General features: G+C 39.3%; 1 protein-coding gene and 1 pseudogene across 23 annotated transcripts in view; both read left to right on the top strand.

Moving 5' to 3' along the window:
- The window catches only part of DLGAP1 (DLG associated protein 1), an 850,590-nt gene that overhangs the window by 800,628 nt on the left and 35,582 nt on the right, over window positions 1-14,380 (top strand). The gene's annotated exons all lie outside the window — the stretch shown is intronic.
- Window positions 7,753-8,825, top strand: LOC309640224 (large ribosomal subunit protein uL10 pseudogene; annotated as a pseudogene). Its single transcript has one exon. The product of its transcript is annotated as a large ribosomal subunit protein uL10 pseudogene (transcript).

Below are 14,380 nucleotides of genomic sequence, written 5' to 3'. Positions count from 1 at the left end.
AACAAGTAAAAAAGCTGTTCAAACTGAAAAATCAACAACTCTTCTTAAACCAGTCAGAGAAGTGAGGCCACAAGACAAATCAGTGCTCTAGGTACTGCAGAGACTGACAGACACAGAGAATCACAACTTTCTGGAGTAGAAACCCACAAAAGAAAGCCCCACGGGAACCAGTACCAGGGTAGGAAAACATGAACTGTAATTGATGAATTGCTGGCAGCTCAGTGAGGACAAGTCTGAGAGTTGAAATTTTTACAGGGACCCAGTCATAGGGGGGCCTCCATACTTTCATGAGTTTTACCTGCAGAAGATCTACCAGGTCCTCACAGTGGAAATCAGAGAAGAATCCTCTCATGCTTCTGACGGAGAGAGGGGAAAGGAACCATTCTGAAATATGCCAGAGCATTCTGTTCTTAACAAGATCTGCCTGCAGGAGAAACTAATTTACCAGAGCCTTATCTGCTGGGTTTCTAATCAGAGCCTAAATCTACCTGGGAGAAGGGAAATACCTAACCCCAGCCCCTTCTTGCCATCCTGTCCTGCAGTGGGGGGAAGTGGGGGAGAGATTGAGAAACACTGTTGAAGTTCACAGTCCAAGGGCACAGGCTCATTGAAAGACTAAGACCTAATCGTAGGAGTAGAGAATGCTTCCCATACCCACCACCTCACCACCGCATTTATTAAAAACCCATTATTCACCACAGTTGTTTTACCCAGTACATCATGTCCATCTTTCAACAATGACTTACAAGGCATACTAAAAGGTAAAAAACCCAGCTTGCAGAGACTGAACAAGCCCTAGACACAGAGTCATCTATGACAAGAATGTTGGAAGTCTGGGTGTACTCTGATGCTTTTGCAAAAATGTTCCTATAAAAGGGTTTCATCTTCAAGGAATTCATGGAAAAGACTCTGACAAGTACAGGTTTCTGGTAACTGACTATACTGCTGAACTGAATGAATAAGCATTTTCAGAACTCTAATGAAAAACTGATGAACTCATAAAAGTGCTAACAAAAGATCAAGATGAAAAACAAAATTAATTACATGGGACTGAGTGAACTGATGAGGATGATTATAATTTTTGTGACTTTCTGTTTGAATAAAAAAAAAAAATCCCACAAGGACTCAGAGGCAAAAAATATACAAATCAATTTTCACTGCAAGGTAAAGGAGCTGTTACAGTGGAGGATTACTGGACTGAATGTCAATATTATGACATAGTATGAGTGTGTTTCGTGTTTGGTAATTGCAATCATTGTTGCTTTTGTTGTGGTCATCCATTTACAATGTTTGGTGTCAGTTTATTTATCTCTTGTAAAAATATAATACAGTGTGTGTGTGAAAAAAATAAATAAGTAAAAGATTTAAAAAGTTAAAAAAAATACTAAAAGCAGGAAAAAAAAAAGCTTGGATGGATGGCTGGGTAGATGGAGAGATAATAGGAAGTATTCATAAATTCACTGGTGAAATTTGGTAGGTTGAATCAATTGAATCTAAATCAAATATTTCTTTAGAGGGTGTGGAGACACGCAGCCTTTAGGTTAAATGACAGTTTAGAGAAGTGGCAAGTAAATAAAGGTTTTGTACATTAAAATAAAGATCTGGGTTACACAGTTTGATAGCAATTTAAAAAAAAAAAGAATGTTGGAAGTAACAGATGAAGAATTTTTTTACACTATGATTAAAATGCTAAAGGCTTTAATAGAAACAGCAGACAGCATATAAGAACAGATGAATAATGTAAGCAGAAAAATGGAAATTCTAAGAAAAAATAAAAAACAAACGCTAGAGATTGGAAACACTGTACCAGAAATAAAGAATGCTTTTGATGGGCTCATTAGTAGACTAGGCATGGCTGAGGAAAGAATCTCTGAGCTTGTGGATACAACAGTAGAAACCTCCAAAACTGGAAGCAAAGAGGAAACAAAACCTGAAAAAAATCAGAACAGAATATCCAGAAACTCTGGGACAATTACAGAAGGTGAACATATGCATAATGAGAATACCAGAAGGAAAAGACAGAAAGGAACAGAAGCAACATTTGAAGCAACAGTGACTGAAAATTGCCCCAAATTAGTGTCAGACACCAAACTACAGATTTAGGAAGCTCATAGAAGGCCAAGCAGGATAAATGCCCAATACAATACACCTAGACATGTCATATTCAAAGAAAACCAAGGAAAAATTCCTGAAACAAGCCAGAAGGAAAAGACATCTTTCCTATTGAGGGGCAAAAATAAGGATTATATGTGACTTTTCCTCAGAAACCATGTAAATAAGAAGAGAATAGAGTGAAATATTTAATATTTGAGAGAAAAAAACACCAGCCTAGAATCCTACACTCTGTGAAATTATCCTTCAAAAGGGAAGGAAAAATAAAGACTTTCTCAGACAAACAAAAATTGAGGGAATTTGTAGCCGGTAGATCCAACTTGTGGAAATGTTAAAAGAAGTTCTTCAGAGAGAAGGAAAATGATATAGGCCAGAAACTCAGATCTACATGAAGAAAGGAAGAGCATCAGAGAAGGAAAAAGTGAAGGTAAAAGAAAAACTTTCATTTATCTTATTCTTAATGGATCTAACAGATAACAGTTTGTTCAAAATAATAATAGGAACAATATATATGAATATATTATCCTCTTGAGTATAAGTGAATTGAATAACAGCAATGATACAAAGGATGAAAGGTAAGAATTAGGGCTACTTAATTATTATAAGGTACTTGCACTACTCTTGACGTGATATAGTATTATTTGAAAATGAACTTGGATTAGTTGTAAAATGTACAGTGAAAACTCTAGGGCAACCACTAAAAAGAGTGAAAAAGAAGTATAACTTACATGCTAAGAAAAGAGGGAAATGTGTGGAAGACAAAACTAGGACAACAAATAGAAAACAGTAACAAATATGGTAGATATTATCCAACGATATCAATAATCACTTTAAACGTCAATTGTCTAAATATACCAATTAGAAGACAGACGTTGTCAGAATGGATTAAAAACAATACCCAGTTTTATGTTTTCTACAAGGAACCCACGTTAAATATAAAGACACATACAGATTAAAAGTAAGGGGATCAGACTTCCCTGGTGGTGCAGTGGTTAAGAATCCACCTGCCGGTGCAGGGGACATGGGTTCAAGCCCTGGTCTGGGAAGATCCCACATGCTGCAGAGCAACTAAACCTGTGCACCACAACTACTGAGCCTGAGCTCTAGAGCCCGCAAGCCACAACTACTGAGCCCATGTGCCACAACTACTGAAGCCCATGCGCCTAGAGCCTGAGCTCCGCAACAAAGAGAAGCCACCGCAATGAGAAGCCCGTGCACCACAGCAAAGAGTAGCCCCCCCGCTCGCCGCAACTAGAGAAAGCCCGTGTGGAGCAACGAAGACCCAACACAGACAAAAATAAATAAATTTATTTAAAAAATAAGAATAAAAGTAAGGGGATCAGAGTGAAGTAAGTCAGAAAGAGAAAAACAAATACTGTATGCTAACACATATATATGGAATCTAAAACAAAAAAAAAAATGGTTCTGAAGAACCTAGGGGCAGCACAGGAATAAAGATGCAGATGTAGAGAATGGACTTGAGGATACGGGGAGGGGGAAGGGTAAGCTGGGACGAAGTGAGAGAGTAACAATGACATATATACACTACCAAACGTAAAATAGATAGCTAGTGGGAAGCAGCTGCATAGCACAAGGAGATCAGCTCGCTGCTTTGTGACCACCTAGAGGGGTGGGATAGGGAGGGTGGGAGGGAGATGCAAGAGGGAGGGGATATGGGGATATATGTATACATATAGCTGATTCACTTTGTTATACAGCAGAAACTAACACAACATTGTAAAGCAATTATACCCCAATAAAGATGTTAAAAACAATTTTTTTTTAAAGTAAGGGAATGGAGAAAGATATACCATATTTACACTAGTCAAAAGAAAGCAGATGTGGCTATATTAATTTCAGACAGCAGACTCTGGAGTAAGGAAAATTATCAGAGATAAGGAGGGATATTACATAATGATAAAGCATTCAGTTCTCCAAAAAGACATAACAATCTTTAATGTTTATATGCCTAATAAGAGCATCAAAATACATGAGGCAAAAACTGAGAGTATTGCAAGGAAAAACAGATGAATCCACTCTTATATTTGAAGACTTCAACCCCCTCTATCAAAAATAGACAGATCCAGAAAGCCAAAAATCAGAAAAGACATAAATGAACTCAACAGCACCACCAATCATCTGAATATAATTGACATCTGTAGAGTACTTCATCTAACAGCAGCAGATTACACATTCTTCTCAAATTCACATGGAACATTCACCAAGATAGACCACATTCTGGGCAACAAAACATATCTTGATACATTTTAAAGAATAAAAGTTGTACAATGTCTGCTCTCAGACCACAGTGGAATTAAACTAGAAATCAATAACAGAAAGATGGCTGGAAATTTCCAAAATATTTAGAGATTAAACAATACATTTCCAAATGACACATGAGTCAAAGAAGAACTCTCAATAGAAATTTTTAAATATTTTGAACTGAATGAAAATAAAAACACAACTTATCAAAACTTGTGTGATGCAGCAAAAATAGCACTTAGAGCAAAATTTATAGCATTGAATGCATATGTTAGAAAGGAAGAAAGATCTAAAGTCAATTGCCTATGCTTCCACCTTACCAGACTAGAAGAAGAAGAGCAATTAAATCCAAAGTAAGCAGAAGAAAAGAAACAATAAAAATTAGAGCAGAAATTAATGAAACTGAAAATAGCAAATCAATATAGAATATCCACAAAACCAAAAGCTTATTCTTTGAAAAGACCAATAAAATTGATAAGCCTCCAGCCAGGCTAACTAAGGAAAAAAAGAAAGAAGACACAAATTACTAATATCAGAAATTAAGGGACTTCCCTGGTGGTACAGTGGTTAAGAATCCGCCTGCCAATGCAGGGGACATGGGTTTGATCCCTGGTCCAGGAGGATCCCACATGTCATGGAGCAACTAAGCCCGTGCACCATGACTACTGAGTCTGTGCTCTAGAGCCCACAAGCCACAACTACTGAGCCTGCATGCCACAACTACTGAAGCCTGCACGCCTAGAGCCTGTGCCCTGCAACAAGAGAAGCCGCCGCAATGAGATGCCTGCGCACCTCAATGAAAGAGTAGCCCACGCTCACCACAACTAGAGAAAGCCTGTGCACAGCAGTGAAGACCCAACACAGCCAAAAATAAATAAATAAAATAAATTAAAAAAAAAAAAAGAAATTAGAGGGGGACATCACACAAATCCCATGGAAATTAAAAGGATAATAAAGGAATATTATGAACAACTCTATGCCCACAAATAATAACCTAGATAAAATGGACCAATTCCTTAAAATACATACTCTGCCAAAACTCACACAAGAAGAAATAGACAATCTGAATAGGCCTATATCTATTAAAGAAATTGAATCAATAAATAATAATCATCCAAAGGAGAAATCACCAGGCCCAGATGGGCTCACTGGTGAATTCTACAAAATATTTAAGGAATGACTTATATCAATCCTCTATAATCTCTTCCCAAGATAGAAGCAGATGGAATACTTCCTAAATCATTCTATGAGGCCAGCATTACGCTAATACCAAAACCAGAAAAAGACATGATGAGAAAAGAGAACTACAGTCCAATATCTCTCATGAACATAGATGCAAAAATTCTCACGTATTAACAGGTCAAATTCAACAATATATAAAACAAATTGTACACCATGACCAAGTAGGTTTTATCTCAGATATGCAAGGCTGGTTCAACATTTGAAAATCAATTAATGTAATCCATCACATCAACTGGCTAAGAAGAAAAACCACATGATCACATCAATAAATGCAGAAAAAGCATTTGACAAAATCCAATACTAAATCCTGATCAAAAATTCTCAGCAAACTAGGAATAGAGGGGAACTTTCTCAACTTGATAAGGAATATCTATGAAAAACCTACAGCCAACATATTAGTTAATGGTGAGGACCTTGAAGCTTTTGTGCTAAGATCAGGAACAAGGCAAGAATGTTCCCTCTTACCACTGCTTTTCAATATCATACTGGAAGTCTTGGTTAATGCAATAAGGCAGGAAAAGGAAATAACAGGTATACAGATTGGAAAGGAAGAAACAAAACTGTCTGTGTTCACAGATAACACGATTGTCTACATATAAAATCTGAATGAATTGACAAAAAAACTCCTGGAACTAACAAATAATTATACCAAGTTTGCAGTATACAAGGTGAATATACAAAAGTTAGTCACTATCCTGTATACCAGCAACGAAATAAGAAAAAGAAATAAGCTATCAAGCCACAAAAAAGACAAGGAGGAAACTTTACTGCAGGTTATTAAGTAAAAGAAGCCAATGTGCAAAGACTACATACTGTATGATTCCAACTATACAACATTCTGGAAAAGGCAAAACTATAGAGACAGTAGAAAAAAAGTGTTTGGGGGAAGGGACGGGTAAATAAGCAGAGCACAGATGATTTTTAGGGCATTAAGACTATTCTGTATGATAATACAGTGGTGTCATTTTACATCTGTGCAAACCCACACAATATACCACACCAAGAGTGAACTTTAATGTGAACTGTGAACCTTGGATGGTAATGATATGTCACTGTAGGCTCATCACTAGTAACAAATGTATCACTCCAGTGGGAGATGTTGATGGTGGGGAGGCTGTATATGTCAGGGCATAGGAGGTATATGGGAAATCACTGTACTTTCTGCTCAGTTTTGCTGTGAACCTAAAACTTCTCTAAAATGTATTAATTCAAAAAAAAGAGAAAGGGTACACAATAGGGTAAACATCAGTGTTGTCCTGGGGTGTTTTGTTTAATATATGTAAAACGTTTAGAAAAATACTTGACACACAGGAAGCACTATATAAGTGTTTCCTATTCTATTAGGTACCTAAATAGAATCTCTCTAAAGACTGACATCTCAAGAAAGCAATTATACCATCTTTTCTTAAAAAATAAGAGAAAATTGAGACTTCCCTGGAGGTCCAGTGGTTAAGACTCTGTGCTCCCAATGCAGGGGGTACGGGTTGGCCCCTGATCCCTGGTCAAGGCCAAAAGTAAAAATAAAAAAAAATAATAAAATATAAAATGAAAATAAGAGAAAATCATCTGAATTTTTTAAATGTACTTCAAACATTTCCCCTGCAGTCAACAATTCTATATCACCAAATTCATGCCCTGACACTTGTCCATCTACAGGAGTGTTTAATATTACATTATTTGGACATGCCTAATAGCAACCCCCAAACTTCAAATGAGCTACTTTCATCATGTTATTAAAAAGTTGAATAATTAATAAATTATTGAAGTTTGTAGGCTGCTCAGTTCCTCAGTAAACTGAGTGATTTCTTTTAAATTCATCCCCCAAAAGGGCTAGCAGCCCCAATTTTGCTGCTTAACCTTCCAAAATATACCCGTCCTCAAAGGTCACTTTGTAGTTAACCGCTATGAAGTAAATAAGCATTAAAAATTGATGTTAATGATTGTTTTGAGCCTTTCCAAAAGAAACCCACTGTCAAACAAGCAGGGATTGTTTCTTCTATTTCTAATTATAATTCTTTTTATAATTTTGCTGGTAGTCATTCATTTAGATAGGATCTTAAAACACAAAATTGGGCAGATGAGATTTCTTAAAGACAGCTGTGGGTTCTCGCCAGGCGTCCTGGAGTGAGTGACATCGTCTTTAAACCCTGCGTGGCAATCCCTGACGCACCAAAGTGATGCCCAGGGAAGACAGGGCGACCTGGAAGTCCGATTATTTCCTTAAGATCATCCAACTTCTGGATGATTATCCGAAATGCTTCATTGTGGGAGCAGACAATGTGGGCTCCAAGCAGATGCAGCAGATCCGCATGTCTCTCCGAGGGAAGGCCGTGGTACTGATGGGCAAGAATACAATGAGGCGCAAGGCCATCCGAGGGCATCTGGAGAACAGCCCAGCTTTGGAGAAACTGTTGCCTCACATCCGGGGGAACGTGGGCTTTGTGTTCACCAAGGAGGACCTCACTGAGATCAGGGACATGCTGCTGGCCAATAAGGTGCCAGCTGCCGCCCGTGCTGGTGCCATAGCCCCATGCGAAGTCACTGTGCCTGCCCAGGACACTGGTCTGGGGCCTGAGAAGACCTCCTTCTTCCAGGCTTTAGGCATCACCACTAAAATCTCCAGGGGCACCATCGAAATCCTGAGTGATGTGCAGCTGATTAAGACTGGAGACAGAGTGGGAGCCAGTGAAGCCACGTGCTGAACATGCTGAACATCTCCCCCTTCTCCTTTGGGCTGGTCATCCAGCAGGTGTTTGACAATGGCAGCATCTACAACCCTGAAGTACTTGACATCACAGAGGAAACTCTGCATTCTCGCTTCCTGGAGGGTGTCCGCAATGTTGCCAGCATATGTCTGCAGATTGGTTACCCAACTGTTGCATCTGTACCCCATTCTATCATCAGTGGGTACAAGCGGGTCCTGGCTTTGTCTATGGAGACTGATTACACCTTCCCACTTGCTGAAAAGGTCAAGGCCTTCTTGGCTGGTCCATCTGCATTTGTGGCTGCTGCCCCCGTGGCAGCTGCCAGCACCGCTTCTCCTGCTGCTGCTGCCGCAGCCCCAGCCAAGGCTGAAGCAAAGGAAGAGTCGGAGAAGTCGGACGAGGACATGGGATGTGGTCTCTTTGACTGATCACCAAAAAGCAGCCAACTCAGCCAGCTTTATTTGTGAAACAAGGAAATAAAGGCTTACTTCTCTTACAAAAAAAAAAAAAAAAAAAAAAAGACAGCTGTGGGATTTAAAAAAAAAAATTATCCAGTGATAAAGATGAGACTTATTTTCGCATTGAATGGCCATTACAATCCATCTTTTCCTTCCCCAAATAAACAGACTGATAAACAACACTAACCTAACAAAAAGTGAAAAAAAGAACGAAAATAGAGCCAGAGAAAGAAAGAGATAGTGCAAAGAGAGGAAGATTAAAAGACTTTTGGAAGAGGCCCAGAGACTCCTCATCACCTTTTGAAACCATCACAATTTAGGAACCAAATCTGACATAACAAAGTCCGTCTGGCTGATCCATCTATTCAGAGGTAGACTTGTACATTCAGGGTGTTCTTCAGTGTTCCCTATCCAAACAAAAGGAAAATTAATAACTCATTAGTAAAAAAACAAAATGCACTGCGTAACCAATCTACTTCAAGAAAAAGAATCGAAATGGAGTATCACAATTCTTCCTGGTATATTTGCAGGCAGCCATCACATCCTGAAAATGCCATTGGTAGCAGAAGTGCCACGTCCATTCTCCAGAGCTGCCTCACCGTGGGGACTGGGCAGAGAGGAAGGCTGCCTAAAGATCACTAGTTTAAATGCCATGGCAGCACCAAGCCAGGGTCAATGAATGCGTGTGGTTTTGAAGCAAGACTGCTTTCTTAAGCCAGTAAAGAAATGCCTCCGGGACTTCCCTGGTGGCGCAGTGGTTAAGAATCCGCCTGCCAATGCAGGGGACACAGGTTCGAGCCCTGGTCCGGGAAGATCCCACATGCCGCGGAGCAACTAAGCCCGTGCGCCACAACTACTGGGCCTGCGCTCTAGAGCCCGCGAGCCACAACTACTGAGCCTGCGTGCCACAACTACTGAAGCCCATGTGCCTAGAGCCCGTGCTCTGCAACAAGAGAAGCCACCGCAATGAGAAGCCCGTGCACCACAACGAAGAGTAGCCCCAGCTCACCGCAACCAGAGGAAGCCCATGCCCAGCAATGAAAACGCAACGCAGCCAAAATAAATAAATTTTAAAAAAAAATAGTTTTTTAAAAAAAAAGAAATGCCTCCTCTCCATCCAACATTATCTAGCTGTCCCCAATTCCTGTTTCACGGGTCAGCTAGTAGGATTATTTGATAGGATCCACATGGCATATTTTTGCTGCTCTGCAGGACTGATCCTAAGCAAAGCAGGCACGTCTTGCCAACCCCTCTCCCAGAGACACTCCCCTCAGCTGCTGCTCTATCCCAGGGCCTCCAAGCATCCCACCCCCATTCTCTCCCATCCTTTGGACTGCTCCCCAGGAGTTTGCATGAGGTCTTCTTGTCTTTCAAGCTGATAATTAGCAAATCTAGTAAACCAACCCTTTCTATTGACTAAGGTGAAAAAGCTAAAAGACTCCCAGGGATCTCCTCTTTCCTTCCAAATAACAATTGTATTTCAACAGTAGTTCAAACTAGACTTTCTTACATTAGCCCATTAAGTGACTCCAAGACTCTTAACAGTGGACACAAAGAGGAAGAATATTATCATTTTCGTTATAAAAATAGCATGCAGATTTACTTGCAGGAAAACATACAGCAGTGTGTTAACAGTTTATATAAGTCTCTGATGGACTTTGGAGCAATTGAAAAAACTGTGATTATACGTGTGGATGGAGAGATAGAGATCTTTTTAAGTGTTATCTATCTTTTCTATAACAATTGTGTATTATTAATATACTTAATGATAAGAAAAGATAGTATTTATACATTATGAAAATTTATAAATTACAGAAATAAAATAAAATTTCCCATAATCCCATCCATTAACCATGAACTAATAAAGGGGTATATTTTTACCCATGCTTTTTCCATGAACATTTTGAAAGTTGTTGAAATCATCCTATGTATAAAATTCAGTAATGTTTTAAAAACCAACTAGTACAAGAGCTTTATCATTATTAAAAATTCATGACAAATACTTCTTTTAATGGTTACACAATATTCAAGAATATGGGTGGACCATAATTTGCTTCCCCTTTCTCTCCCTGTTGAATATCTACATTATTTCTAGATTGACTTTTGATTAAAAGTGGCAAAAAAAAATATACACATCGATCTTTGAGACCTTCTGAAACTAAATGACAGTAAAAGGATTTTGTGTTTGTTTTGGCACAAACTGTCAAGGATGAAGAGAACAAGAGAGGAAAAAACACAACAGCAAAATTGTGAAAGCTGGAAGGCAGATAGACAAGTGATATCTGACTTAGGCGACCAGAAACAGCTGAATCTAAAGCCAGTGATGCAGAAATCTAAGATGTAATTCAATTTAAGTTTCAGAACCCACAAAAGGCATTGACAGCACTGGATGTAGGGGTGAAGGTGGAGCTAAAAGCTGCCTGAATCTGCAGTCATGTGACAGACAGCCCTTCCCCACTCTGGCAGGAGACTGGAGGCTTCCCTTCAGAGGCTAAAACAAAGGGTCCTGGGTCTGGAGGACAGCGGCACAGTTGAGGGCAGTTTGCTGTAATGAAAATAGGAGGATAAATGAAAATTCACAAACATAATGTTGAGGCACCTGCCCTAAGCGTTCTATGTTCACTCAGCTCCCAGAATCCCGGCAGCCACGTTCCCACTATGCAGGCATATGGAACAGTCTATGGTGGGAGAGCGGACCAGTCTGAGCCCAAAGACCCAAAGAAACCACCATCAGGGATTTTGCAGGTGAAAGCCCAGTCAGATCACCTGACACTGAGGATGGCAGTGGATGAGCCCCTCACCAAGGCACAGACTTCTCCAGAGGCTTTTACTATGCCTTTCAAGGAGGCATGTGGTAGAGTGGGGCCCAAGGACGGTGAAACACAAGTTAATAAATCTTGTCTGGTCAAGACAGAAACAAAAAATGAGGGGCTTACATGCAGTAAGGGAAACACTTCATTTGTTTAAGAGGAACATTTTCAAAAAGACTGATTAAAAAATGCAATTGCTCCTTTTACTCAAGTGGAACTTGAAAAAGAAATGATGTTGTTGATTTAATCATTATTACTGCTTTCCTTTGTCACATAGGTTTATTTGTTCATTGCAGATAAACTGATTTTTCTCCTTCTTTGGGTCCTGGTGATGTGCTATCCCAGCTCAAAGTTGGCTGAAAAGTCTCCTATCTGGGACTTCCCTGGTGGTGCAGTGGTTAAGAATCCGCCTGCCAATGCAGGGGACACGGGTTCGAGCCCTGGTCCGGGGAGATCCCACATGCCGCAGAGCAACTAAGCCCAATGTGCCACAACTACTGAGCCCGCGTGCCACAACTACTGAAGCCCATGCACCTAGAGCCCGTGCTCCACAACTGAAGAGTAGCCCCCACTCGCCGCAACTAGAGAAAGCCCGTGCGTAGCAACGAAGACCCAACGCAGCCAAAAATAAATAAATAAATAAATTTATATTAAAAAAAATTAAAAACAGAGAACTGGAAAACCCAACAGAAGAGTTGGAAGGTACACGTGAAGACATTTCTAGAAAAACGTACAAAAAGGAGAAAAGCAAAGAAAGAAGTAAATATAGAATTCAGGAAACACATCCAGAACAAGAAAGGGGGAAAGGAAAGGATGATGGAGAAAAGGAATCCCCAGACAATGGTGGTGCAGCAGGTCTGGGGAGTGACCAGGTGAGAGGGAGCAGGTCAGAAGCTGTGAAAGATTTCTTCAGGAAGACTGGTAGAATTCCTAATCTGTTTCAATGCATGGAGGGGACATTTACATACCTGGAGGAATTTTGAGGATTAAGTGCTAAGTATATAAAAATTAAGCAAATTTTTAAAAGGAAAAAAATGTGCAGGAAGTAGAATTTAATATGGCATATTTGTTTGCTAGGGCTGCCATAACAAAGTATCACAGACTGGGTGGCTTAAACAACAGAAATTTATTTCCTCACAGTTCTGGAGGCTAGAAGTCCAAGATCAAGGTGTCGGGAAGGTTGGTTTCTTCTGCAGCCTTTGGTTTGTAGATGGCCATCTCCTTCCTGTCTTCAGATGTTCTTCCCTCTGTGTCTGTCTGTGTCAAAATTTCCTCTTTGTATGAGGATATCAGTTACACTGAATTAGGGCCCAACCATATGACTTCCTTTTACTTTAATTACCTCTTTAAAGGCCCTATCTCCAAATACAGTCACATTCTGAGGTACTGGGAATTAGAACTTCAACAGGAATTTGTGGGAGGAGCACACAATTCAGCCCATAACACATGGTCAGCTGTGAATACTATTTTCTGGTCATAATAATGTGGCCATAAAAGGCAAGGTCTGAATATTGGTCCAAATTTACAATGCAAGTATATCAGGAGAATGGAAAAATACAGGAACAGACCAGAAATGAATTTATGTGTGTGTGTGTGTGAGAGAGAGAGACAGAGACAGAGACAGAGACACTGAGAGAGGAAGGAAGAATGATGATGAGGTGAGAGAAATCTAAATCTTCATCTTTCCTATGGACAAATGCTGAATATAAAAAAATAGCAATTTTTGTTATTTAGAAATAGTGTTTATAAGTGGCTGCCTCTGGAGCAGTAAATTGTTACGTAAGTGGGCCAGGAATTTCTATTTTTCATAGCCAGCCTTGTAAAACCATTTGATATTTTAAAACTGTGCATGTATAAACATAAAAAGTGGACTGATCAAAATAATAATATATAATATTGTGATAAATATCTTTGTACAGTATGTATTTTCACTATTTCAGATGATCCCATTTCCTGAAATGGAATTCCTGGGTCTAAGAATTATAACATTTTTTAATGTTCTTGATAACCATTTGCAAATAGCTCCTGAAAAAAAAATCTGTACCACTTTACACTGAGAGGGAGGCACTTGAGAGCACAGATACCTCCCCAAATCCCATCATGTACTTTTTTTGTTTTAACAGCTTTATTGAAGTTAGTGAACATACAGTAAACTGTACATATGTAAAGTGTACACTTTGATAAATTTTGACATATATTTGTCAAATCTATATATATATATGTGAAATGAAACTATCACCACCACCAAAATAGAGAACACATCCATCACTCCCACAAGTCTCCTCCTATATAGTCACTCCCTCCTTCCCACCCACTCCTCCTCCCCTACCACTTTCCCCACTTGCTGTCACTTGTTTGCATTTTCCAGAATTTTATTGAAATAAAATCTTGCAGTACGTAATTCTTTTTGGCCTGGTTCCTCTCAGTTGGCATAAGGACTTTGAGGTTCATCCATGCTTTGCATGTATCAATAGTCTGAACCTTTTACTGCAAACTAGGATTCCAATGTATGGATATACCAAATTTGTTTATTCAGTGACCTGTTGATGAACACTTAGATCATCTCCAGTTTGGAGTTATTCAGTAAAGCTGCTATGAACATTGTGTACTAATCTAACATATGCTTTCATTTCTCTTAGGTAAAAACCTAGGAGTGGGTTGGGTCTAACGGGATGTGAACATTTAATGTTTTAAAAAACAGCCAAAGAGTTTTCCAAAGTGGTATACATTTTACATTCCTACTGTGTGCAAGTTCCTTTGTTTCATATTATCCCTACCATGTAAGAGTTCC

Source organism: Balaenoptera physalus (assembly GCF_965194825.1).
Source record: "Balaenoptera physalus genome assembly, chromosome: 12".
Classification (NCBI taxonomy): domain Eukaryota; kingdom Metazoa; phylum Chordata; class Mammalia; order Artiodactyla; family Balaenopteridae; genus Balaenoptera; species Balaenoptera physalus.
The sequence above is the reverse complement of the archived record's forward strand: the minus strand, read 5'-3'. Positions and strand labels throughout refer to the sequence as shown.